The sequence below is a fragment of the Pseudophryne corroboree genome, chromosome 6 (assembly GCF_028390025.1).
Source record: "Pseudophryne corroboree isolate aPseCor3 chromosome 6, aPseCor3.hap2, whole genome shotgun sequence".
In the NCBI taxonomy this organism is placed as follows: domain Eukaryota; kingdom Metazoa; phylum Chordata; class Amphibia; order Anura; family Myobatrachidae; genus Pseudophryne; species Pseudophryne corroboree.
Genome location: NC_086449.1, coordinates 646,972,599 through 646,998,160, shown reverse-complemented (window position 1 = coordinate 646,998,160; position 25,562 = coordinate 646,972,599). Strand labels below are relative to the sequence as shown.

At 47.4% G+C, this 25,562-nt stretch overlaps 1 protein-coding gene and 1 long non-coding RNA gene across 8 annotated transcripts in view; one reads left to right on the top strand and one right to left on the bottom strand.

Moving 5' to 3' along the window:
* ACSL6 (acyl-CoA synthetase long chain family member 6) overlaps positions 1-25,562 on the bottom strand; it is a 415,322-nt gene that overhangs the window by 262,804 nt on the left and 126,956 nt on the right. The gene's annotated exons all lie outside the window — the stretch shown is intronic.
* On the top strand, positions 1,817-20,565 carry LOC134935548 (uncharacterized). The gene is made up of 6 exons (XR_010180239.1): positions 1,817-2,302; positions 5,014-5,096; positions 15,730-15,760; positions 16,193-16,228; positions 18,125-18,160; positions 20,410-20,565. It is a non-coding gene; the product is annotated as an uncharacterized LOC134935548 (long non-coding RNA).

Below are 25,562 nucleotides of genomic sequence, written 5' to 3'. Positions count from 1 at the left end.
TAAGAATATTATTTTTTGCACAAGAACTACAAGTCCCAGCAAGCCTCCCCCACAAGCCGGTACTTGGAGAACCACAAGTACCAGCATGCGGGGGGGAAACTGGCCCGCTGGTACCTGTAGTTCTACTGCAAAAAAAATACCCAAATAAAAACAGGACACAGACACCGTGAAAGTACAACTTTATTACATTCATTCCGACACACACATACTTACCTATGTTGACACGCCGACTCCGGCCACGTCTTCGTCTGTCGACGTCTCCAAGTCGAATCCGGGGTACCTGAAAATAAAATTATACTCACCTAAATCCAGTGTGTCCTGTTCTTATTTTTGTAATCCACGTACTTGGAAGAAAAAAAAAACGGAAACCCGACCACGCACTGAAAGGGGTCCCATGTTTACACATGGGACCCCTTTCCCCGACTGCCAGGACCCCCCCTGACTACTGTCAAAGAGGGTCCCTTCTGCCAATCAGGGAGTGCCACGTCGTGGCACCCTCCTGATTGGCTGTGTGCTCCTGTAGTGTCTGTCAGGCAGCACACGGCAGAGATACCATGTAGCGCCTATGCGCTACATTGTATCCAATGGTGGGAACTTTGCGGTCAGCGGATGACCGAAAGTAACCTCACCGCTGACCGAAAAGGGGAGGTGGCCTACAAAAAGGGGCGTGGCATATGAAAGGGGGCGTGGCTTCGCGGGAGGACCCACGATCGCGAGCCACGCCCCGTTTTCATCACTGAAGGGGCATGCCCAGCGCTCTGTGAGCTGCTGGCATGCCCCCTCTCCCTCTGTCTCCAATGAATAGACGCTGTGCGCATGCGCACAGCGTCTATTCACCGCTGCTCTGCTAAGCAGGGCAGCGAGAGACGGAGCCTCCCAACTGCCCCCCACCGCGGGACACTGCGGCCCGTGGGTGGGACAGCGGGACAGTCCCCAAAAAACGGGACTGTCCCGCGAAAATCGGGACAGTTGGGAGGTATGCATTCTCGAACTGGGAAAACATTTGTCAGTCGTTATCCAGTTGTTAGGTTGACTGTGTCTAGGTCAACAGCCACTAGGAGGACACCACATGGTTGACAGTGACTAGGTTGACAATGACAAAATGTCGACATATGACACTTGCCGTGCTTTGGGCATGGTGGCTCACTACGCTCGCCACAGGTTTATAACCAACTCTATGACTACTTGGATAGAGAAGGTCGACACAGGTTTTTTTGGATTTTTTCATACCTTCTCTATCCAAGTGGGCATAGAGTTGGTTAAAAACCTTGTGGCAAACGTAGCAAGGATCCGTGCCTAAAGTGAGCCCCGCGAGGGGCTGCATTTTAGCTGACGGTGGTCCCAGATGCCTTCACTATCCGACCTTATGTGTGTCACATGTCGACCTTCTGTCAGTACCAACCTAGTCACTGTCGACCATGTGGTGGCGAACTAGTGACTATTGACCTGGACAGGGTCGACCTAATAATTTGTTATTATCGTGGAGTCCATTCATGGAAGCTTCATATGAATACTGCTGTTAAACGACAGTAGCACAAAGTAAATTATACATAAAAGTAATACCTTGGTTTCAGAGTAATCATAACACAAAGTTTAGCACAGCTCTTCATAATCTATCATGAAGATATGCAACCTCAACCTATTGTTTACAATAATATAATCCACAGGTAACACTTAGAGAAACGAATCATGCAGAATAACATACAAATTGTTTTAATATATGAGGGATGAATTAAATTCTGCAATTAAATATCAGAATGATAAGCATTTTATTTATAGGTACACATAAGCAGGGCCGGCGCTTCCATTAGGCAGCTTTAGGCAGCTGCCTATGGGCGCCAGGACCTGAGGGGGCGGTATGCTGAGGCTGTCAGGAGCCCTGGTCGTTTTGACTGTTAGCCGCCAACCCGCTCTCCCCCCTTCGCCCTTTACTAGCCCCCATGAAATAGCAGCAGCAAGGCACCCGGCGGCATGGAGACACATAGCAGCGCTGCGGGTAGTCCTGCAACGATGCTAAGCTGACTGACAGGCAGCTAGACAATTTACTGCCGCACCGCTATGCAGTGGGAGCAGAGAGTTGGTTTCCCCCTCGGCCAGTCCCGTGTCCCCCACCTGCCGGGCCGGCTCCATAGCCTGCTGCTTGATGGGGTTTATTTGGTGGGTTTTTTTTTTATAAAAGGGGCGTGGCCACACCTCCGTGATTAGGCCACGCCCCCCGAGTATGCTAGGTCCTCGGCGGTCTTTCTATGGCTCTGCTGCCTGTTCTTTCAGACTTGCTCCTGTGATATACTGTAAGCTGGAGGTAACTACTGTGTGTGTGTGTGTGTGTGTGTGTGTGTGTGTGTCAGTATCAGTGTGTGTGTGTCTCTCAGTATCAGTGTGTGTGTGTGTGTGTGCCTCAGTATCAGTGTGTGCCTCAGTATGAGTTTGTCGTCTCAGTATGTGTCTCAGTGTGAGTGTGTGTGTGTCTCAGTATCAGTGTGTGTCTCAGTATGAGTGTGTCTCAGTATCAGTGTGTGTGTGTGTGTGTGTGTGTCTCTCTGACTTAGTATTAGTGTCATCATACGCGGATTCAGGGGGGGGGGGCACCAAGGCACGTGCTCCCCCTGTCATTTAGGAGGTGTTTTTTTTTTTAATGCTGCACTGCACAATGAGGCCGCCGGCTGTCGGTCCCTCCTTCCTGTAGCAGCTTACCTAGGAACGAACAGCCCAGCTCCGCCTCCTGCATTCTGATTTGCGGGCTGGGCCTAATTCGGACTTTAGTGTCACCCTCTCCCTGGCTGCACTAGTACACGGGGGAGGAGGGGCTCCGCGGTACGCTGATTGCGGGGGAGTGAGAGCCGTCAATGCCGCCGCCTGTTAGATGGAGCAAGCTGCCGCCTGATGGAGCCAGCCGGACCCGCCACCAGGAGACAGATCCCTGCACAGAGTTGGCAGTGCAGGGGTGATTGAGCTGAGCTGGGGACCGAGGAAGCAGGTAGGGTGCAGGGACACGGGAAGGGCTACTGAGTGAGTGTGCGGTGCTGCACTCGCATGTGCAGGGCCAGACAGAAACAGTGCTCTCTCAGTGTCTGCCCCCTTCTCCAGCCTGGTGCCCCCACCTTTACTGCCCCTAGCCCCAGTGTCTCCCATCCTGCCAGCCCAATGTTTCCCCTTCCCTCCCCAACCAGCCCACTGTTCCCATCTCACTGCTCTCCCATTTAGAACCCCCCAGTGAGTCTAGACATACTGATCCCTCCTCACCAGCCCAGTGTTACCCCTTTCACTGTCCCTTCCCATCCTGCCAAGTGCCTCCCCACTCATAGTGCCCTGGGCCCCCCAATCCAGCCCAGTGTCCCCCACCATCTCACTAACTCCCTTATCCCAGTATCTACCACCCTGTCTGCCCAGTGTCTCCCCTCTCCCAGCCCCCTGCCCCCATCTCACTGCCCCTCAGCAAGGACATCCCCTCATTCAGCCCAGTGTATCCCCTTCTACAGCCTAGTGTTTCCCCCTCCCACCACCATCTCTCTGCCCCATTTCCATCTAGGCCGGTGTCCCATATATAGATCCCACTGCCTGTCACCTACTGCCTTTCTGACTCCAGCTATCTCTCCCCATCACTTTTCTCCCGTTACCCATTGCCTTCTACTCTCTACCTGACATCACCCACTGCCTCTCCCCGTCACATTCTCCCTGTCACCTACTGCCTTTCTGTCTCCAACTATCTCTCCCCATCACTTTTCTCTCCTGTCACCCATTGCCTTTTACTCTCTACCTGACATCACCCACTACCTCTCCCTGTCACATTCTCCCTGTCACCCACTGCCTTTCTTTCACCCACTATTTCACCCCATCACTTCTCCCTCCTGTCTGCCTCTCCCTGTCACCCACTATCTCTCCCCGTCATCCACTATGTCACAAACAATCTCACATTCTGTGGCGTCACCCACTGCCTCATGGATATGGCATTCTCTTTGAAGCCACAACCATTGTTGCAAGGCAAAACCCACTTTTCTGGAGCACGTGCGTCTTATGTGCGCACTAAAGTACCTCCCCCTCATTTCCTCTGTCATGGTGCCCCCCCGTCATTTTGTTCTGGATCCGCCCCTGAGTGTCATTGTGTTTCTCAGTATGAGTGTACATGTGCCTCTACCTCAGTATGAGTGTCAGTGTGTGTGTCTCAGTGTGAGTGTCACTGTGTGTCTCAGTATGAGTGCCACTGTGTGTCCGTCCCAGTATGAGTGTCAGTGTGTGTGTGTCTCAGTATGAGTGTCACTGTGTGTGTGTCTCAGTATGAGTGTCACTGTGTGTGTGTGTGTGTGTGTGTGTGTGTGTGTGTGTGTGTGTGTCTCAGTATGAGTGTGTGTGGGCCTCAGTGTGAGTAGTTGTGTATGTGTTACAGGGCTCACTGGGAAACATCCAGTACCTGTAATGCTATACCTCACACTCTGTTAAAGGTGTGGCATTTGATATGGCGGCTGTCGGCATCCCAGCGCTCAGCATACCGACGCCGGAATCCCGACAGCCGGCATACCGACAACTATTTTCCCTCTTGGGGTGTCCACGATCCCCCTGGAGGGAGAATAACAAGCGCCACTGTGCCCGCAAGGGGCTCTTTTGTGCTCGCCCCACTGCCGGTATACCAGCGGTCAGGATCCCAGCGACGGTATGCTGGGCGCTGGGATCCCTAGCACTGTCATACCGTAGTACACCCAGTTAAAGAAGTTCCCTGCACACATACTGTATCACAAAAGGCCTGCAGTTGCTGAGAGTATAGGCAGATTCAGTGGCAGCACCGAGCACTGAGCCCCCCCCCACCCCCCCCCCCCCCCCTCACAGCAACAGGCGTGCTGCACTGGAGGGAGGGGGGGGGGATATGCCCCAGGCCGCTCCGTCATTTATGTCCTGGTCCGCCTCATCTACAGAAAGTGGACCAGTGGTTTATGTATCTGCAGCCTGATCCAACTGTCACTGTGGGACCAGCACCAGCATGTGATACTACTATAGACTTTTTTTTACTTTGTCCTACAGACCTACGGAAGACCTGTAGGTCCATAGGCTGTGATGGATGCCGACTGATTGCTTCTCCGTCTGACGGTTTCTCCTCCTTGCAAGTAAGTAGTGGAGTTTTTTTTCCATGCGTCAGCTGTAGCTGGTTTGAAACTACATTGTCCAGTATGCCCTGCTTCTTTTTTGGCAGGATATGCTGGGACTTGCAGTTCCACATTGGCTGGGGGTGCCACATTTCACCTATATTTGCAACATAAAAACTGTCAATGAACCAACATAGTATATCACAAGATATATAGTGTATGGCTGAACAAGACATCCGTACCTGCTGCTCAGAAAACGTATTTGTCAGTTTGTCGTGTTCTATTTTTTTTTACCATTTATTAGTACTGAAATCTAACTGCACACACTAAAAATAAGCTGCCCAACAACGATCAGAATCCCGATGCCGGAATCCCAAGAGTCAGCATACTGAATGTAAGTATGCCGGGGAGGGTTACAGTTAGGCTGTGGGGGGAGGGGGTTAGGGTTAGGCACCAGGGTAGGGTTAGGTTGCAGGGGGGGGAATTAAAGTTAGACTGCAGGAAGGGAGGGTTAGGCGGCAGGTAGGGGAGGGAAGGGGGTTAGCATACTTTCCTACGAGGGGTTGGGATTATGGGGGTCATTCCGAGTTGATCGCTAGATTAAAATGTTCACTGCGCTGCGATTAAGTGAAAAAACAGCACTTCTGCGCATGCGTATGCACAAAGTACTTTCACAATGGCCGATGTAGTTTCACACAAGGTCTAGCGTTGCTTTTCAGTCGCAATGGCGGCCTCAGAGTGATTGACATGAAGTGGGCGTTTCTGGGTGTCAACTGACCGTTTCCAGGTAGTGTTAAAAAAAACGCAGGCGTTCCAGGAAAAATGCAGGCGTGGCTGGGAGAACGCAGGGTGTGTTTGTGACGTCAAATCCGGAACTGAATGGTCTGAAGTGATCGCAAGCGCTGAGTAGGTCTGAAGCTACTCTGAAACTGCACAATTTGTTTTTGCTGCCGCTCTGCGATCCTTTAGTTTGCACTTCTGCTAAGCTAAAATACACTCCCAGTGGGCGGCGGCATAGCGTTTGCACGGCTGCTAAAAACTGCTAGCGAGCGATCAACTCGGAATGACCACCTATAAGCAGCAGGATGCTGCTGTCATTCTTCTGACTACCGGCATCCTAAGCGTCAGGATCCCTTTCCCAAACTGCTGTAGGGTGTATTCTCCATACAGCCTGCAACATTTTTGATACGTTATTATCCAATTGGCGGAACAGTAGCATAGGGTAAGCATTACTGCCTCACAGCACTCAGGTCATGAGTTCAATTCCTGGTCATGGCCTGTCTGTGTAGAGTTTGCATGTTCTTTTTATGTTTCTATGGGTTTCCTCTGGGTATTCCTGTTTCCTCCCACACTCCAAAAACATATGGTCAGGTTATGTGGATTTGTCTGTGTGTGTTTGCATTTTAGAGAGTATCACTCCCATTCCAGTGGAACAGGGAGAGATATGAATTCTGATGTTCTGTGTACAAATTAGTGGCACTATATAAGTAAATAATAATAATAATTTTGATACTAAGATAGGGCCTTGCACATATGTTGGAGAAGCCATCACGTTTTCCCTTTGTACTTAGCAGGAGCACATTAATTTGCTGTTCTGACAATAATAAAGGGCTATATGCAAGTTATGTACTGGGGAGCATTGTGTTTTGGTTTTTCCTGTCAGGGCAAATGTGTGTTTCTTTTACCCTGTGGAAGCCAATGTGTTTTTTTCGTTTTTTCCTGAAAGGGGTCATTGTGTTTGTTATTATTTGTTCCTGTGGATGCCAATGTGTTTTATTTTATCCTGTGGTGGCTGATAGGTGTGATGGTGGGGGGGTGGGGGGAGGCTGAAGTCTTGCCTAGGGTGCCGAGAAACCTTGCACCGGCCCTGCACATAAGACATCACTCACGGGGGGTGACATTACCATATGGGGCGAGTTCCTCTTATTTGCATTCACCAGAAGGTGAAAACAGTATAAGGATGCCTCAAAGGAGTGATAATCGATCATTATGAGGAATGCAATGCCCAAACCCCCTGGAGTGTTGTAGCATGAACCAACAATGGCTGCAATCAGGGTCCATCTGGCATCCAGTAAGTACAGACAATATGACATGGACCTCCTTAGAGTACATGTCATATACAAGAAAGCATAACTTCTAAATTACAGTATAATTTCTCTAACGTCCTAAGTGGATGCTGGGGACTCCGTAAGGACCATGGGGAATAGCGGCTCCGCAGGAGACTGGGCACATCTAAAGAAAGCTTTAGGACTATCTGGTGTGCACTGGCTCCTCCCCCTATGACCCTCCTCCAAGCCTCAGTTAGATCTTTGTGCCCGAACGAGAAAGGTGCACACTAGGGGCTCTCCTGAGCTTCTTAGTGAAAGTTTGATAAGCTGAAGGCTGCATAAGCCTGAGGCCATATAAGCGATCAACTTTTTGTGATTGGTTGTTTAAATGACTAAACAGTTGCTAGGCAGATCAGTTTTCCCGGTTGTTTTTTTCCTATTGGATTAGATGGTTGTGCATCAAGATGAAGAGGAGGGTCTTAGGTTAGTATATAGGTGGTGGCCATTTTGCTAGACTTCCTCTTGCCATTCATTTTATGCCCGCCCGCCCTCCCAGAATGCGGCTACGTTTTTTGTTCTTGCTGTGGGCTATTGAAAGCCAGATTGGCGGGAAGTCGCTGCCAACCAGCTGTCACACAGGCATAAGTGGTCATTGTGGGGCTCCCTCTTTAGAAGGACGGCAGGTGTGTCCTTTTCTTGCGGTTGGACATTTAGACGTTCCCCTGCGGGAACCGAACGTTTGCCAGAGAGAGAGGGGTAAGGCCAGCACAATGCGGGTTATGCGGGAAGGAGGCGGGGTAGGTGTACTCCCCTCCTTGGTTTGGTGGTTTTTCATCTAGGTGACTGGTGCTGGTGTTTGGCAGCGATTTTCTGTTTGCCATCCTCCAAACTAAAGTTAAATATATATTCAAATCAATTCTAATTCGGCCTCAATTATTAGTTTAAAGAGTTGGTCAGTGATTAATAAACATCGTCTGACCTTTAACTCCAGCTACTGTGTCCGTGTCTTTATTTCAGTGTGTGGTGTGGTTTTATTTAGTGATAAGCTAGCTTAAAGAAAAGGTTTATGTAATCACAATAAAGTTATGAGCGGCTTATAGTTTAGGTTTTTTATTTTCAGTGAGACCTGCTGGCAACAGGCTCACTGCATCGAGGGACTAAGGGGAGAAGAAGCGAACTCACCTGCGTGCAGAGTGGATTGGGCTTCTTAGGCTACTGGACATTAGCTCCAGAGGGACGATCACAGGCCCAGCCATGGATGGGTCCCAGAGCCGCGCCGCCGGCCCCCTTACAGAGCCAGAAGACAGAAGAGGTCCGGAAAATCGGCGGCAGAAGACATCCTGTCTTCACCAAGGTAGCGCACAGCACTGCAGCTGTGCGCCATTGCTCCTCAGCACACTTCACACTTCGGTCACTGAGGGTGCAGGGCGCTAGGGGGGGGGGCGCCCTGAGCAGCAATAAAAACACCTTGGCTGGCGAAAATACATCACATATAGCCCCCAGGGCTATATGGATGAATTTTAACCCCTGCCAGAATCCATAAAAAAGCAGGAGAAAAGTCCGTGAAAAAGGGGCGGAGCCTATCTCCTCAGCACACTGGCGCCATTTTCCCTCACAGCTCCGTTGGAGGGAAGCTCCCCTGGCTCTCCCCTGCAGTCACTACACTACAGAAAGGGTTAAAAAAGAGAGGGGGGCACTAATTAGGCGCAGTATTAACAATACAGCAGCTATAAGGGGAAAAACACTTATATAAGGTTATCCCTGTATATATATAGCGCTTTGGTGTGTGCTGGCAAACTCTCCCTCTGTCTCCCCAAAGGGCTAGTGGGGTCCTGTCCTCTATCAGAGCATTCCCTGTGTGTGTGCTGTATGTCGGTACGTTTGTGTCGACATGTATGAGGAGAAAAATGATGTGGAGACGGAGCAGATTGCCTGTAATAGTGATGTCACCCCCTAGGGGGTCGACACCTGAGTGGATGAACTGTTGAATGGAATTACGTGACAGTGTCAGCTCTGTATAAAAGACAGTGGTTGACATGAGACAGCCGGCTACTCAGCTTGTGCCTGTCCAGACGTCTCATAGGCCGTCAGGGGCTCTAAAGCGCCCGTTACCTCAGATGGCAGATATAGACGCCGACACGGATACTGACTCCAGTGTCGACGGTGAAGAGACAAATGTGACTTCCAGTAGGGCCACACGTTACATGATTGAGGCAATGAAAAATGTTTTACACATTTCTGATAATACGAGTACCACCAAAAAGGGGTATTATGTTCGGTGAGGAAAAACTACCTATAGTTTTCCTGAATCTGAGAAATTAAATGAGGTGTGTGATGATGCGTGGTTTTCCCCCGATAACAACTGATAATTTCTAAAATGTTATTGGCATTATATCCTTTCCCGCCAGAGGTTAGGGTGCGTTGGGAAACACCCCCTAGGGTGGATAAAGCGCTCACACGCTTGTAAGGGCTCTACCCTCTCCTGAGATGGCCGCCCTTAAGGATCCTGCTGATAGAAAGCAGGAGGGTATCCTAAAATGTATTTACACACATACTGGTGTTATACTGCGACCAGCAATCGCCTCTGCCTGGATGTGCAGTGCTGGGTTGGCGTGGTCGGATTCCCTGACTGAAAATATTGATACCCTAGATAGGGACAGTATATTTTTGCCTATAGAGCATTTAAAAGATGCATTTCTATATATGCGTGATGCACAGCGGAATATTTGCCGACTGGCATCAAGTCTAAGTGCGTTGTCCATTTCTACCAGTAGAGGGTTATGGACACGTCAGTGGTCAGGTGATGCGTATTCCAAACGGCATTTGGAAGTATTGCCTTAATAAGGGGAGGAGTTATTTGGGGTCGGTCTTTCAGACCTGGTAGCCACGGCAACAGCTGGGAAATCCACGTTTGTACCCCAGGTCGCCTCTCAACATGAGAAGACGCCGTATTATCAGGCGCAGTCTTTTCGTGGACAAGCGGGCAAAATGTTCCTCATTTCTGCCCCGTGACAGAGGGAGAGGAAAAAGGCTGCAGAAATCAGCCAGTTCCCAGGAACAGAAACCCTCTCCCGCCTCTGCCAAGCCCTCAGTATGACGCTGGGGCTTTACAAGCAGAATCAGGCACGGTGGGGGGCCCGTCTCAATGAATTTCAGCGCGCAGTGGGCTCACTCGCAAGTAGACCCCTGGATCCTTCAGGTGATATCTCAGGGGTACAAATTAGAATTCGAGACGTCTCCCCCTCGCCGTTTTCCTAAAGTCGGCTTTACCGATGTCTCCTTCTGACAGGGAGACAGTTTTGTAAGCCATTCACAAGCTGTATTCCCAGCAACAGGGAACGGGGTATTATTCCACACTGTTGTGGTACCGAAGCCGGACGGCTCGGTGAGACCGATTCTAAATCTAAAATCTTTGAACACTTACATACCGAGGTTCAAATTCAAGATTGAGTCACTCAGAGCAGTGATTGCGAACCTGGAAGAAGGGGACTACATGATGTCTCGGGACATCAAGGATGCTTACCTTCATGTCAAAATTTACCCTTCTCACCAAGGGTACCTCAGGTTTATGGTACAGAACTGTCACTATCAGTTCAGACGCTGCCGTATGGATGGTCCACGGCACCCCGGGTCTTTACCAAGGTAATGGCCGAAATGATGATATTCCTTCGAAGGAAGGGAATTTTAGTTATCCCTTACTTGGACGATTCCCTGATAAGGGTAAGATCCAGGGAACAGTTGGAGGTCGGTGTAGCACTATCTCAGGTAGTGTTGCGGCAGCACGATTGGATTCTCAATATTCCAAAATCGCAGCTGGTTCCGACGACTTGTCTTCTGTTCCTAGGGATGATCCTGGACACAGTCCAGAAAAAGGTGTTTCTCCCGGAGGGGAAAGCCAGGGAGTTATCCGAGCTAGTCAGGAACCTCCTAAAACCGAGCCAAGTCTCAGTGCATCAATGCACAAGGGTTCTGGGTAAAATGGTGGCTTCCTACGAAGCAATCCCATTCGGCAGATTCCACGCAAGAACTTTCCAGTGGGACCTGCTGGACAAATGGTCCGGGTCGCATCTTCAGATGCATCAGCGGATAACCCTGTCACCAAGGACAAGGGTGTCCCTCCTGTGGTGGTTGCAGAGTGCTCATCTTCTAGATTGCCGCAGATTCGGCATTCAGGACTGGGTCCTGGTGACCACGGATGCCAGCCTGCGAGGCTGGGGAGCAGTCACACAGGGAAGGAATATCCAGGGCTTATGGTCAAGCCTGGAGACATCACTTCACATAAATATCCTGAAGCTAAGGGCCATTTACAATGCTCTAAGCTTAGCAAGACCTCTGCTTCAAGGTCAGCCGGTGTTGATCCAGTCGGACAACATCACGGCAGTCACCCACGTAAACAGACAGGGTGGCACAAGAAGCAGGAGGGCAATGGCAGAAGCTGCAAGGATTCTTCGCTGGGCGGAAAATCATGTGATAGCACTGTCAGCAGTATTCATTCCGGGAGTGGACAACTGGGAAGCAGACTTCCTCAGCACGACCTCCACCCGAGAGAGTGGGGACTTCACCCAGAAGTCTTCCACATGATTATAAACCGTTGGGAAAAACTCGACAGGTATTGCGCCAGGTCAAGGGACCCTCAGGCAATAGCTGTAGACGCTCTGGTAACACCGTGGGTGTACCAGTCAGTGTATGTGTTCCCTCCTCTGCCTCTCATACCCAAGGTACTGAGATTGATAAGATGGAGAGGAGTAAGCACTATATTCGTGGCTCCGGATTGGCCAAGAAGGACTTGGTAACCGGAACTTCAAGAGATGCTCACGGAGGATCCGTGGCCTCTACCTCTAAGAAGGGACCTGCTCCAACAAGGACCCTGTCTGTTCCAAGACTTACCGCGGCTGCGTTTGACGGCATGGCGGTTGAACGCCGGATCCTGAAGGAAAAAAGGCATTCCGGATGAAGTCATCCCTATCCTGATCAAAGCCAGGAAGGATGTAACCGCAAAACATTATCACCGCATTTGGCGAAAATATGTTGCATGGTGCGAGGCCAGTAAGGCCCGACGGAGGAAATTCAACTGGGTCGATTCCTACATTTCCTGCAAACAGGAGTGTCTATGGGCCTGAAATTGGGGTCCATTAAGGTTCAAATTTCGGCCCTGTCAATTTTCTTCCAAAAAGAACTAGCTTCAGTCCCTGAAGTTCAGACGTTTGTAAAAGGGGTACTGCATATACAGCCTCCTTTTGTGCCTCCAGTGGCACTTTGGGATCTCAATGTAGTTTTTTGGGTTCCAAAAGTCACATTGGTTTGAACCACTTAAATCTGTGGAGTTAAAATATCTCACATGGAAAGTGGTCATGCTGTTGGCCCTGGCCTGGGCCAGGCGCGTGTCAGAATTGGCGGCTTTATCCTGTAAAAGCCCTTATCTGATTTTCCATTCGGACAGGGCGGAATTAAGGACTCGTCCTCAGTTTCTCCCTAAGGTGGTTTCAGCGTTTCACCTGAACCAACCTATTGTGGTGCCTGCGGCTACTAGGGACTTGGAGGACTCCAAGTTGCTAGACGTTGTCAGGGCCCTGAAAATATATGTTTCCAGGACGGCTGGAGTCAGAAAATCTGACTCGCTGTTTATCCTGTATGCACCCAACAAGCTGGGTGCTCCTGCTTCTAAGCAGACTATTGCTCGTTGGATTTGTAGTACAATTCAGCTTGCACATTCTGTGGCAGGCCTGCCACAGCCAAAAATCTGTAAATGCCCACTCCACAAGGAAGGTGGGCTCATCTTGGGCGGCTGCCCGAGGGGTCTCGGCTTTACAACTTTGCCGAGCAGCTACTTGGTCAGGAGCAAATACGTTTGTAAAATTCTACAAAATTGATACCCTGGCTGAGGAGGACCTGGAGTTCTCTCAATTGGTGCTGCAGAGTCATCCGCACTCTCCCGCCCGTTTGGGAGCTTTGGTATAATCCCCATGGTCCTTACGGAGTCCCCAGCATCCACTTAGGACGTTAGAGAAAATAAGAATTTACTTACCGATAATTCTATTTCTCGTAGTCCGTAGTGGATGCTGGGCGCCCATCCCAAGTGCGGATTGCCTGCAATACTGGTACATAGTTATTGTTACCAAAAAATCGGGTTATTGCTGTAGTGAGCCATCTTTTCTAGAGGCTCCTCTGTTATCATGCTGTTAACTGGGTTCAGATCACAAGTTGTACGGTGTGATTGGTGTGGCTGGTATGAGTCTTACCCGGGATTCAAAATCCTTCCTTATTGTGTACGCTCGTCCGGGCACAGTATCCTAACTGAGGCTTGGAGGAGGGTCATAGGGGGAGGAGCCAGTGCACACCAGATAGTCCTAAAGCTTTCTTTAGATGTGCCCAGTCTCCTGCGGAGCCGCTATTCCCCATGGTCCTTACGGAGTCCCCAGCATCCACTACGGACTACGAGAAATAGAATTATCGGTAAGTAAATTCTTATTTTAATGATATTATAATGCCAAACAATACATTGCAAGAACAAGGTCACTCAGAACTTGAATACTGGATCACATGAATAAAACAGAAAATAATAAAGCAAAGAACTTGATGGAGGCACTTTATGGAATACTACAATACTCATATACAGTACCTCAATGCCATCAGAAGTGACACAGATAGAAATGTGGCCTACAAAAATTGTGATGAAGCAGATGTGCAAACGAAAGACACCATTTCCCAATGGGATAAACAACTGTAAGAACAAGATCGTCAGCTCCAAGATATAAAGCCCCCCAAAGGACACAGCCAGCAGAACATAACAGCAGTGTAAATCCCCCAATGTGCTTCTCAGCACCTGACCTGGCCCCCTCGACAGGACTCTCCCACCAGCCAGGGCCCAGGTACAAAGTACCCTTCCCCACGCTCATCACCACTGCACATACATACATACATACATACATACATACATACATACATACATACATGATTATGTAACTGTGCAGAGAGATTAGATTTAAGAGGGGCGTTTCCAAGCTCCCACCTAAAGGGCAGAGTAAGAATAAAGCTGTCCAGCATTTGTGGGCTACATGCAAAAGCAGCCAGTATTTATTTACTCTACCTACAAAAAGAAAAGTATTTGCACCCCTTGCATTGTAACATGGTTTGTTCGGGTTCGGTGTGTAATACCGGCGCCCTGGATGCCGAATATCACTATTCTGACATCGGCATGCTGAGCGTTGCCGACAGGATGGCGAAGGCAACTAAGTCCCTTGCGGGCTCGGCGGCGACCTACACTCGCCACAGGTTCTATTCTCCCTCTATGGGTGTCATGGACTGCATCGGTTGCAGCCCACAGAAGCCGGCTAGGGCTGACGAGGCAGGGAGCTGTATTCCTACAGGAAGTAGCGACGCTGGCGCCATGTTTCTCTATGTACATGATTGCAGCTGAAAGCAAATACACTCCCGAGAATGGCCAGGACATGCTGAGTTGTTGCCGCCACTTTCAGTTACCACCCCCAAATGGTCCGTACCTGCCTAAAACTCCTCATAAAGGTACAATGGTGCATGGGCAGTGCGATCGTGACACAGTCTGCTGATAATCGCTCAATATAGTCAAACAGCGGCATTGGGTACAAACAGAATTAGGCCTAATATTCTTTTTTTTACTGATTGCTTTTTTATTGTTGTGAACTTCTAAATATGTGTTTTGCATTTCGTTGGCAGATTATATTTATTACATTATGTCTTCAATAGCAAGAAACCCTGCCTCCTTTAAAACAGCTGTGTTCACCGGAGATAGGGCTTTCCAGGCTTCATCAATAGGCCCCTTAGTCAGTATGATAATGTCTTAGTGCTGCACTTGACAAATCATTTCTGCAGACGGAAGGAGAAATGCTGACTACAGCGATTTGCTCCTTTCAGACAGTCAGCAGTCCAGCGAGCAGCCTTATCTGTTTTCCAGTAAAAAAATGACTCACTGCTTATTTAAAATTGATGGAAATAGATCGATAGGGTTGCTGAAGTGAGGATGTAATTACTAAGACGCAAGATGTGGTCAGCAGAACATAGCCAGGAATTGTCTACACTTTGCACACCATACACAGAATGACCCCTAGTGAAGAAAATATTCTGTATTTGACACAAAGCCTATTTCAGATTATTTTACATTTTAGGTAACACAACATATACATATGGAGTAAACTGCATATATGCAAACTGGTCTATGTCTATATTTCTCTTCCTGATTTTACTTGATCTGCCCTGACACAAGAGTTACATCTGAATCTCAAATATGACCTTCCTAAATAAAATTCACTTGCCTAAACTAGTGGTTCTCAACCGCGGTCCTCAACTACCCCCAACAGTTCATGTTTTCCAGGTCTCCTCACAGGATTGCAAGTGAAATAATTTGCTCCAACTGCGGGTCTTTGAAAATATGTCAGTGAGTAACGTGTAACCCTATCTTATCTTTAGATATGAATCACCAGTGCCTCCACCCAAGCTAATTGTTATTTTGGCTTGCCTGGGAAAGCCTTGTTAATTAAAAGGGTGTACTAATTAACCTATACACATTTAATACCCAAATCCCCTTAGTATAATAGCGTATTTAATACCTGTTCTTCTTTCTTTTTCCTTAGGATCCGGAGAAATCACCACAATATCTTTATGGTAAGTATATATTTATATTAAGATATATATATATAGATATACTCTAATTACATACATATACAATTTCTAATTGACAATTTCCCTCTATCTAAACAACAATGCATGTAATACACAATAACACATATTATATGCTCTACTTGAGTGACCCGGGTACTCTTAGTCTTTTAATGCGCAGTTGGGGCCCAATGAGTGTATTTTATCCTTTTGGATTAGTGTTGATGAATTAATCCTCCTTTCTAGTGTAGATTTTACATGGATGGTTACAATGCATTGTAAAGAAAAGTGAAATACCATTACTTTGTATCCTGAAGCCTAAACTTGTTATTTAGTTATTTATAGTGGTCTATCCAGTCTTTTCACTGTAATAAGTTCTTTCTTTAGTATACAATGTCTATAATATCCTTGCTTTCCTCTATGTGTTTCTCCGTGAAGAGTCTCTCTACTGTGAAGCTATGAAGCTAGCATATGGTGAGTATGATATTGTATACTTAAATATTTATTATTGCTCTTCTGTAGATGAAGTCTCTTTACCAGTGTGAATATAAATATATACAATTACTATCTCCATCTCCGAAGTATGCAGCGTTCTTTTTAACTGGAGTAAATATTTTATTCTCTTCTGCAGCTTTTCTGAATACTTATGAGCTCAGTAAATAGTGGAAAACTGCTCTAATCAAGCTGGTAACAATCCCCAGGTGCTGCGGGAGGGGGTTACTCTAGATAAGAAATACAAAAGGGATTTTTCCCACGCACTCTGCTGGCTGTTAGTAAGAAGAACTATATACTATGTAATAATAGGAAATTTAGAGCTCTTCGTTACATATGTTTTGCAAAAGATATGATAAGCCTCCAGGCCACTTCACGGCTGCTCTATTGCTGGAGGTCCCTAACTAAGCATAGGTCCAAGGCTTGGACCCCACAAAGTCGGCTCAGGCCCGACCACCCCAGGGCAGCACACCATTGAAATACTAAAGTGTTAATATGTGTTAAGAAAGAAGCAGAAGCTATGGGTTAGAAAGTGCTACAAAAATAAGGGTGTTAATAAAATACTCAAAAGAGTAATATTAGTGAAAAAATAGGAGTGTTACATAAGTGCTAAATAACTAATATGGCATGCTACCCCAAGGTGGCCCAGCCCCACCAGACCCGGGGGGTACCACTCCCCAAACCCATACACAGCATAATAATAATAACATCCACTATGGGTCATACAATTGCTTAATATATGGCCACATGATAATGGCACATACAGAACATATCCAGATTGAGAGCTAGTTTACCTGGAGGCACCCCTGTATCCTCCAAATGGCACTACAGGACCCAGCATGCCCTCCTAATGCTGGCTCCATCTATGCCTCTCTGAACTGCAATAAATAGTGGAAAACTGCTCTAATCAAGCTGGTAACAATCCCCAGGTGCTGCGGGAGGGGGTTACTCTAGATAAGAAATACAAAAGGGATTTTTCCCACGCACTCTGCTGGCTGTTAGTAAGAAGAACTATATACTATGTAATAATAGGAAATTTAGAGCTCTTCGTTACATATGTTTTGCAAAAGATATGATAAGCCTCCAGGCCACTTCACGGCTGCTCTATTGCTGGAGGTCCCTAACTAAGCATAGGTCCAAGGCTTGGACCCCACAAAGTCGGCTCAGGCCCGACCACCCCAGGGCAGCACACCATTGAAATACTAAAGTGTTAATATGTGTTAAGAAAGAAGCAGAAGCTATGGGTTAGAAAGTGCTACAAAAATAAGGGTGTTAATAAAATACTCAAAAGAGTAATATTAGTGAAAAAATAGGAGTGTTACATAAGTGCTAAATAACTAATATGGCATGCTACCCCAAGGTGGCCCAGCCCCACCAGACCCGGGGGGTACCACTCCCCAAACCCATACCCTTAGGATCCGGAGAAATCACCACAATATCTTTATGGTAAGTATATATTTATATTAAGATATATATATATAGATATACTCTAATTACATACATATACAATTTCTAATTGACAATTTCCCTCTATCTAAACAACAATGCATGTAATACACAATAACACATATTATATGCTCTACTTGAGTGACCCGGGTACTCTTAGTCTTTTAATGCGCAGTTGGGGCCCAATGAGTGTATTTTATCCTTTTGGATTAGTGTTGATGAATTAATCCTCCTTTCTAGTGTAGATTTTACATGGATGGTTACAATGCATTGTAAAGAAAAGTGAAATACCATTACTTTGTATCCTGAAGCCTAAACTTGTTATTTAGTTATTTATAGTGGTCTATCCAGTCTTTTCACTGTAATAAGTTCTTTCTTTAGTATACAATGTCTATAATATCCTTGCTTTCCTCTATGTGTTTCTCCGTGAAGAGTCTCTCTACTGTGAAGCTATGAAGCTAGCATATGGTGAGTATGATATTGTATACTTAAATATTTATTATTGCTCTTCTGTAGATGAAGTCTCTTTACCAGTGTGAATATAAATATATACAATTACTATCTCCATCTCCGAAGTATGCAGCGTTCTTTTTAACTGGAGTAAATATTTTATTCTCTTCTGCAGCTTTTCTGAATACTTATGAGCTCAGGGCGGTCCAGTAGCGTTGTGGGAGGTTAGAAATATAAGATATTCAGAAAATATTATATGACTAGATATAATTATGTTAGGCAGCCTGTATGTATGTCTTTTCTTGGTTTCCTTAGATCTAGCTGCTTCTATGTCTTTAGTTAATAACCATTAAACTCCCTCAGATCCATCTGGCATAATAAAGACTTTATCTGCTGTATGGCTTGCCAATATGTATTAACTGTAGTTAACTGTGAGCAGAACAAGATTCCTTCACAATAAATACTTTGTTTCTCTTGCTGTAATGTGTTTCCATTCAATGCTACACTGAATTTACACTGCCACATACATTGTAACTGTATCCAATCTGACTAGACTAGCTGGATGCACTTGGGTGAATTATGAATCATGTGCCTTGTCAGCAGTTAAATCATTCCGAGCAGTATTATATGTCTCTAGTGCTAGCCAGTTATAGATTTGAGCCGAATAGGCTTATTTCCATATTATATCATTTACCACAGTATATATGTTAGAGTTCCTATAGTAGTGTAGATGGTGAATAGGTGCACAGTAGGAATAGCCTTACAGACCTTAGTTGTCTTCAGTAAGTGCCTCCTGACACTCACTATCACTCAGGTAGATAGCCCCGCCCCAATAGCCTCTCATTGGTGGGCAGTGGATTCAGCTATAGCTTACTTAATAGAGATGTGCTTGACCTGTGGTTCAGTGTCGCTGCAGTTTTTCTGGCTGAGCCTATTATCTTCGTCCGCACTGGAGGATTTCCAGGGGCTCTCCTCTCTGCACAGCTCTGACAGCGGGTTGCTGGTCGCACAGGTCTCTGTTTCCCCGGCTCTTCACTCAGCCCAGCGCCGGACGATAGCCACTGCTTGCGCCGGTCACCGCTCCCCCGGCTCTTCTTACTGGCTTATCTCTGCAGGCGCCAGCCCCCTGTCATTTCTTCCACTGGGGCACATGGGCTCTCATTCGTGTCACCGCCTTCAGCCTTTTCTTACTGCCCGCCAAGATGTTTACAGCAGCGGCAAGGCAGTGGCATAATAGCGATACACATCATAGAACCTGCCGCCTGGGGATCTTAGAACAGGTAGGCAACTGTCACTCAAAACCTGCTCTGATCTCCAGCGGCTCTCCCTGTATGGCTCCGCTACCTGGTCTCTCTCCGGCGGCTGCTGTAATGTTTACAGCGGTTACAGCTCATCAACAGCGCCAGAGATACCAAGTGCGAGCACTACAAGGGCGATCTGCATTCTGTTCATCACCGGCTGAGCTCGCCTTATATACAATCCCTGGTACTGGTCTCGAGGGCCCCCCTTTGCACCCGGCTCCCTGATACTAGCCTCGCGGGTCCCCTTTTTGCACCCGGCTCTCTCTCTGTATGCTGGCGCGCGGTAGCCGACTATGCACACGGCTCCCGGCGCGCGATCGGTAATTTCTCCCTGGCACATAGCTTCCCCACAGCTCCCTTCTCTTCTTACCGGCGCGCGGTAGCCTTCTATGCACACGGCTCCCGGCGCGTGATCGGCAATCTCTCCCCCCACACCATCTCTGCCATAAATCATTCAAGCATGTACATATAGAAATAAAACAATTATTCCTATCCCTATACACATTTTTCATCTAATTACATTAAATCATATCTTGCTTTCTTATATATATGTTTGTATTACAATAAATATACATACTTTACTACTTATATATATATATATACATATATATATATTCATACAATACATACTAATTTATAAAATACATATAAAGCAAATAAAATCCATATTTCCGCTACAAACGAATACACCTGTTCAACTGCTGGGTGACCTGGAAAACATGAACTGTTGGGGGGTACTTGAGGACCGAGGTTGAGAACCACTGGCCTTAACCACCTATGCTAGTTTACAGGCTACTTACCTGATTTATAATTATCACCCACAATTACAAATTGCCTCAATCAACAGAGTAAACTACCTACAGTTAGTGACTGCTGAAACTCCATTGTGTAATATTTGACACAGTATCTTATGATTGTTAAGAATATGGTTCAGCATATATTGATTTTATTATTATTTGTTTCAAGGTCATTTATAACAGTGAACAAATGCAACCGAACGAGCAAATAACATTTACTGACACCAAATACCGATTTTTGCCTGACATGGCACATCACCATCAAGATGATGACTGCAAACTTGGGAGGAACAACTGATATGAGTAAAGGCATTTCTAGCTTAAATCAGACAGAGCGGCAGATGTATTAAAGCTTGGAGAAGTGATAAAGCAGTGATAAAGAAGTGATAAGTGGAAGGTGATAATGCACCAGCCAATCAGCTCCTAAATGTCCTTTTTCAAACCCATAATGATTGTTTGGTGCGTTATCACCTTCCACTAAGTACCCTAAGTATCTCTGGAGCAGATGTATTAAAGCCTTGAGAAGTGATAAAGCGGTGATAAGTGGAAGGTGATAACGCACCAAACAATCATTATGGGTTTGAAAAGGACATTATATCGTCGATACAGTCAATCTTGCTTCATTTTAAAATGCAAATTAGGGTTGGAATTTATTTTGCCAATGAATGCTTTATTTGTCTTAATCCTAAAATATGGACTTGGTGCATCACTGTTATATGTACACCAAAGACTGTTACAGTTGTCCTAACAGATTAGGCCCAAAAAAACATTAGGGCCCATCTACATACGTAAGTCCTAAATTAAATTATCATGGTCGATTTATTTTTGTTTGTATAATAAAATGTAAAGGGATCAGTATGATATACCGATGATCGAGCTGCCGGTCATCAGTATACCGACAACGGCATACCGATCGTCCATATGCCAGCAACGGGGCGAACGCAAAGAGTCCCCTTGCGGGCTCGGTGGCTCACTGCACTCGCCACAGGTTCTATTCCCACTCTATGGGTGTCGTGGACATTCCCTGTTAGCCGGAATTCTGGCTGTCGGTATTGTCAGCCTGACCGCCGGGATCCCGACTGCCGGCAACTCAACTGCATACCAATGTAAAAATAAGATTTTACTTACCGGTAAATCTATTTCTCGTAGTCCGTAGTGGATGCTGGGGACTCCATAAGGACCATGGGGAATAGACGGGCTCCGCAGGAGACAGGGCACTTTAAGAAAGAATTTGGATACTGGTGTGCTCTGGCTCCTCCCTCTATGTCCCTCCTCCAGACCTCAGTTAAAGAAACTGTGCCCGGAAGAGCTGACAGTACAAGGAAAGGATTTTGGAATCCAGGGCAAGACTCATACCAGCCACACCAATCACACCGTATAACTTGTGATAAACTTACCCAGTTAACAGTATGAACAACAACGGAGCATCAGACCAACCCTGATGCAACCAACATAACCCTTATTTAAGCAATAACTATATACAAGTATTGCAGAAGAAGTCCGCACTTGGGACGGGCGCCCAGCATCCACTACGGACTACGAGAAATAGATTTACCGGTAAGTAAAATCTTATTTTCTCTAACGTCCTAGTGAATGCTGGGGTCTCCGTAAGGACCATGGGGATTATACCAAAGCTCCCAAACGGGCGGGAGAGTGCGGATGACTCTGCAGCACCGATTGAGCAAACAATAGGTCCTCCTCAGCCAGGATATCAAACTTGTAGAACTTTGCAAAAGTGTTGGAACCTGACCAAGTAGCCGCTCTGCATAGTTGTAATGCCGAGACCCCTCGGGCAGCCGCCCAAGAAGAGCCCACCTTCCTTGTGGAATGGGCTTTTACTGATTTTGGTAGCGGCAATCCAGCCGCAGAATGAGCCTGCTGAATCGTGTTACAGATCCAGTGAGCAATAGTTTGCTTTGAAGCAGGAGCACCCAGCTTGTTGGGTGCATACAGGATAAACAGTGACTCAGTTTTCCTGACTCTAGCCGTTCTGGCTACATAAACCTTTAAAGCCCTGACCACATCTAGTAACTCGGAATCCTCCAAGTCACGAGTAGCCACAGGCACCACAATAGGTTGGTTCATATGAAAAGATGACACTACTTTTGGCAGAAATTGTGGACGGGTCCGCAATTCTGCCCTGTCCATATGGAAAACCAGATAGGGGCTTTTATGTGACAAAGCCGCTAATTCTGACATATGCCTAGCCGAAGCCAAGGCTAATAGCATGACCACCTTCCACGTGAGAAATTTTAACTCCACGGTTTTAAGTGGCTCAAACCAGTGTGACTTCAGGAAACTCAACACCACGTTAAGATCCCAAGGTGCCACCGGAGGCACAAAAGGGGGCTGAATATGCAGCACTCCCTTTACAAACGTCTGAACATCAGGAAGAGAAGCCAGTTCTTTTTGAAAGAAAATGGATAGGGACGAAATCTGGACCTTAATGGAACCCAATTTTAGGCCCAAAGTCACTCCCGACTGTAGGAAGTGAAGGAAACGGCCCAGCTGGAATTCCTCCGTAGGGGCATTCCTGGCCTCACACCAAGCAACATATTTTCGCCATATACGGTGATAATGTTTAGCCGTCACGTCCTTCCTAGCCTTTATCAGCGTAGGGATAACCTCATCTGGAATGCCTTTTTCTGCTAGGATCCGGCGTTTAACCGCCATGCCGTCAAACGCAGCAGCGGTAAGTCTTGGAACAGACAGGGCCCCTGTTGCAACAAGTCCTGTCTTAGAGGCAGAGGCCATGGGTCCTCTGTGAGCATTTTTTGCAGTTCTGGATACCAAGTCCTTCTTGGCCAATCTGGAACAATGAGTATTGTTCTCACTCCTCTTCTTCTTATGATTCTCAGCACCTTGGGTATGAGAGGAAGAGGAGGAAACACATAGACAGACTGGAACACCCACGGTGTCACCAGGGCGTCTACAGCTATCGCCTGAGGGTCTCTAGACCTGGCGCAATACCTCTGTAGCTTTTTGTTGAGGCGGGATGCCATCATGTCTACTTGTGGCAGTTCCCACCGACTTGCAATCTGCGTGAAGACTTCCTGATGAAGTCCCCACTCTCCCGGGTGAAGGTCGTGCCTGCTGAGGAAGTCTGCTTCCCAGTTGTCCACTCCCGGAATGAACACTGCTGACAGTGCTCTTACGTGATTCTCCGCCCAGCGAAGAATTCTGGTGCCCATCGCCACCCTGCTCCTTGTGCCGCCTTGGCGGTTTACATGAGCCACTGCGGTGATGTTGTCTGACTGGATCAGCACCAATTGGTCGCGAAGCAGGTTCTCCGCTTGACTTAGGGCGTTGTATATGGCCCTTAGTTCCAGGATATTGATGTGAAGGCAAGTCTCCTGACATGACCACACCCCTTGGAAATTTCTTCCCTGTGTGACTGCCCCCCACCCTCGAAGGCTTGCCTCCGTGGTCACCAGGACCCAGTCCTGAATGCCGAATCTACGGCCTTCGAAAAGGTGAGCACTCTGCAGCCACCACAGCAGAGACACCCTGGCCCTGGGGGACAGGGTGATCAGCCGATGCATCTGTAGATTTGATCCGGACCACTTGTCCAACAGATCCCATTGAAAGGTCCTCGCATGAAACCTGCCAAAGGGAATGGCCTCGTACGATGCCACCATCTTTCCCAGGACTCGCGTGCAGTGATGCACAGACACCTGTTTTGGTTTTAAGAGGTCTCTGACCAGTGTCATGAGTCTCCGTCGGGAGAAAAACCTTCTTCTGGACTGTGTCCAGAATCATGCCCAGGAAGGGCAGACGCATCGTAGGAATCAGCTGCGACTTTGGAATATTCAGAATCCAGCCGTGCTGATGTAACACTTCCCGAGAGCGTGCTACGCTGATCAGCAACTGCTCTCTGGACCTCGCCTTTATGAGGAGATCGTCCAAGTATGGGAAAATTGTGACCCCTTACTTTTGCAGGAGCACCATCATTTCCGCCATTACCTTGGTAAATATTCTCGGTGCCGTGGAGAGACCAAACGGCAACATCTGGAATTGGTAATGACAATCCTGTACCACAAATCTGAGGTACGCCTGATGAGGTGGATAAATGGGGACATGAAGGTATGCATCCTTTATGTCCAGAGACACCATAAAATCCCCCCCTTCCAGGCTTGCGATGACCGCTCTGAGCGATTCCATCTTGAACTTGAACCTTTTCAGGTATATGTTCAGGGATTTTAAATTCAATATGGGTCTGACCGAACCGTCCGGTTTCGGTACCACAAACATGGTCGAATAGTAACCCCTTCCCTGTTGAAGGAGGGGAACCTTTACCACCACCTGCTGAAGATACAATTTGTGAATTGCAGCTAACACTATTTCCCTCTCTAAGGGGGAAACTGGCTGGGCCGATTTGAGGTAACGGTGAGGGGGCATCTCTTCGAATTCCAGCTTGTATCCCTGAGACACAATCTCTATAGCCCAGGGATCCACCTGGGAGTGAACCCACTTGTGGCTGAAATTTCGGAGACGCGCCCCCACCGGGCCTAGCTCCGCCTGTGGAGCCCCAGCGTCATGCGGTGGATTTAGTGGAAGCCGGGGAGGACTTCTGTTTCTGGGAACTAGCTGTATTGTGCAGCTTCTTTCCTCTACCCCTGCCTCTGGCAAGAAAGGACGCACCTCGGTCTTTCTTGCCTTTTTGTGATCGAAAGGACTGCATTTGGTAATACGGTGCTTTCTTAGGCTGTGAGGAAACATATGGCAAAAAATTTGACTTTCCAGCCGTAGCTGTGGAGACCAGGTCCGAGAGACCGTCCCCAAACAATTCCTCACCCTTGTAAGGTAAAACCTCCATGTGCCTTTTTGAGTCGGCATCGCCTGTCCATTGCCGAGTCCACAGGACCCTTCTGGCAGAAATCGACATTGCATTTATTCTAGAGCCCAGTAGGCTAATGTCTCTTTGAGCATCTCTCATATATAGGACCGTGTCTTTTATATGCCCCAGGGTGAGTAATATAGTATCCTTATCCAAGGTATCAAGTTCCTCAGATAAGGTATCTGTCCATGCTGCTACCGCACTACACATCCAGGCCGACGCAATCGCCGGCCTTAGTAAGGTACCTGAATGTGTATAAATGGACTTCAGGATACCCTCCTGCTTTCTATCAGCAGCATCCTTTAGGGTGGCCATATCCTGTGACGGCAGGGCTACCTTCTTGGATAAGCGTGTTAGAGCTTTGTCCACCCTAGGGGAGGCTTCCCAGCGTAGCCTGTCCGTTGGCGGGAAGGGATACGCCATAAGCATCCGTTTGGAAATCTGCAGTTTCCTATTCCTGGAGATTCCCAAGCCTTTTCACATAA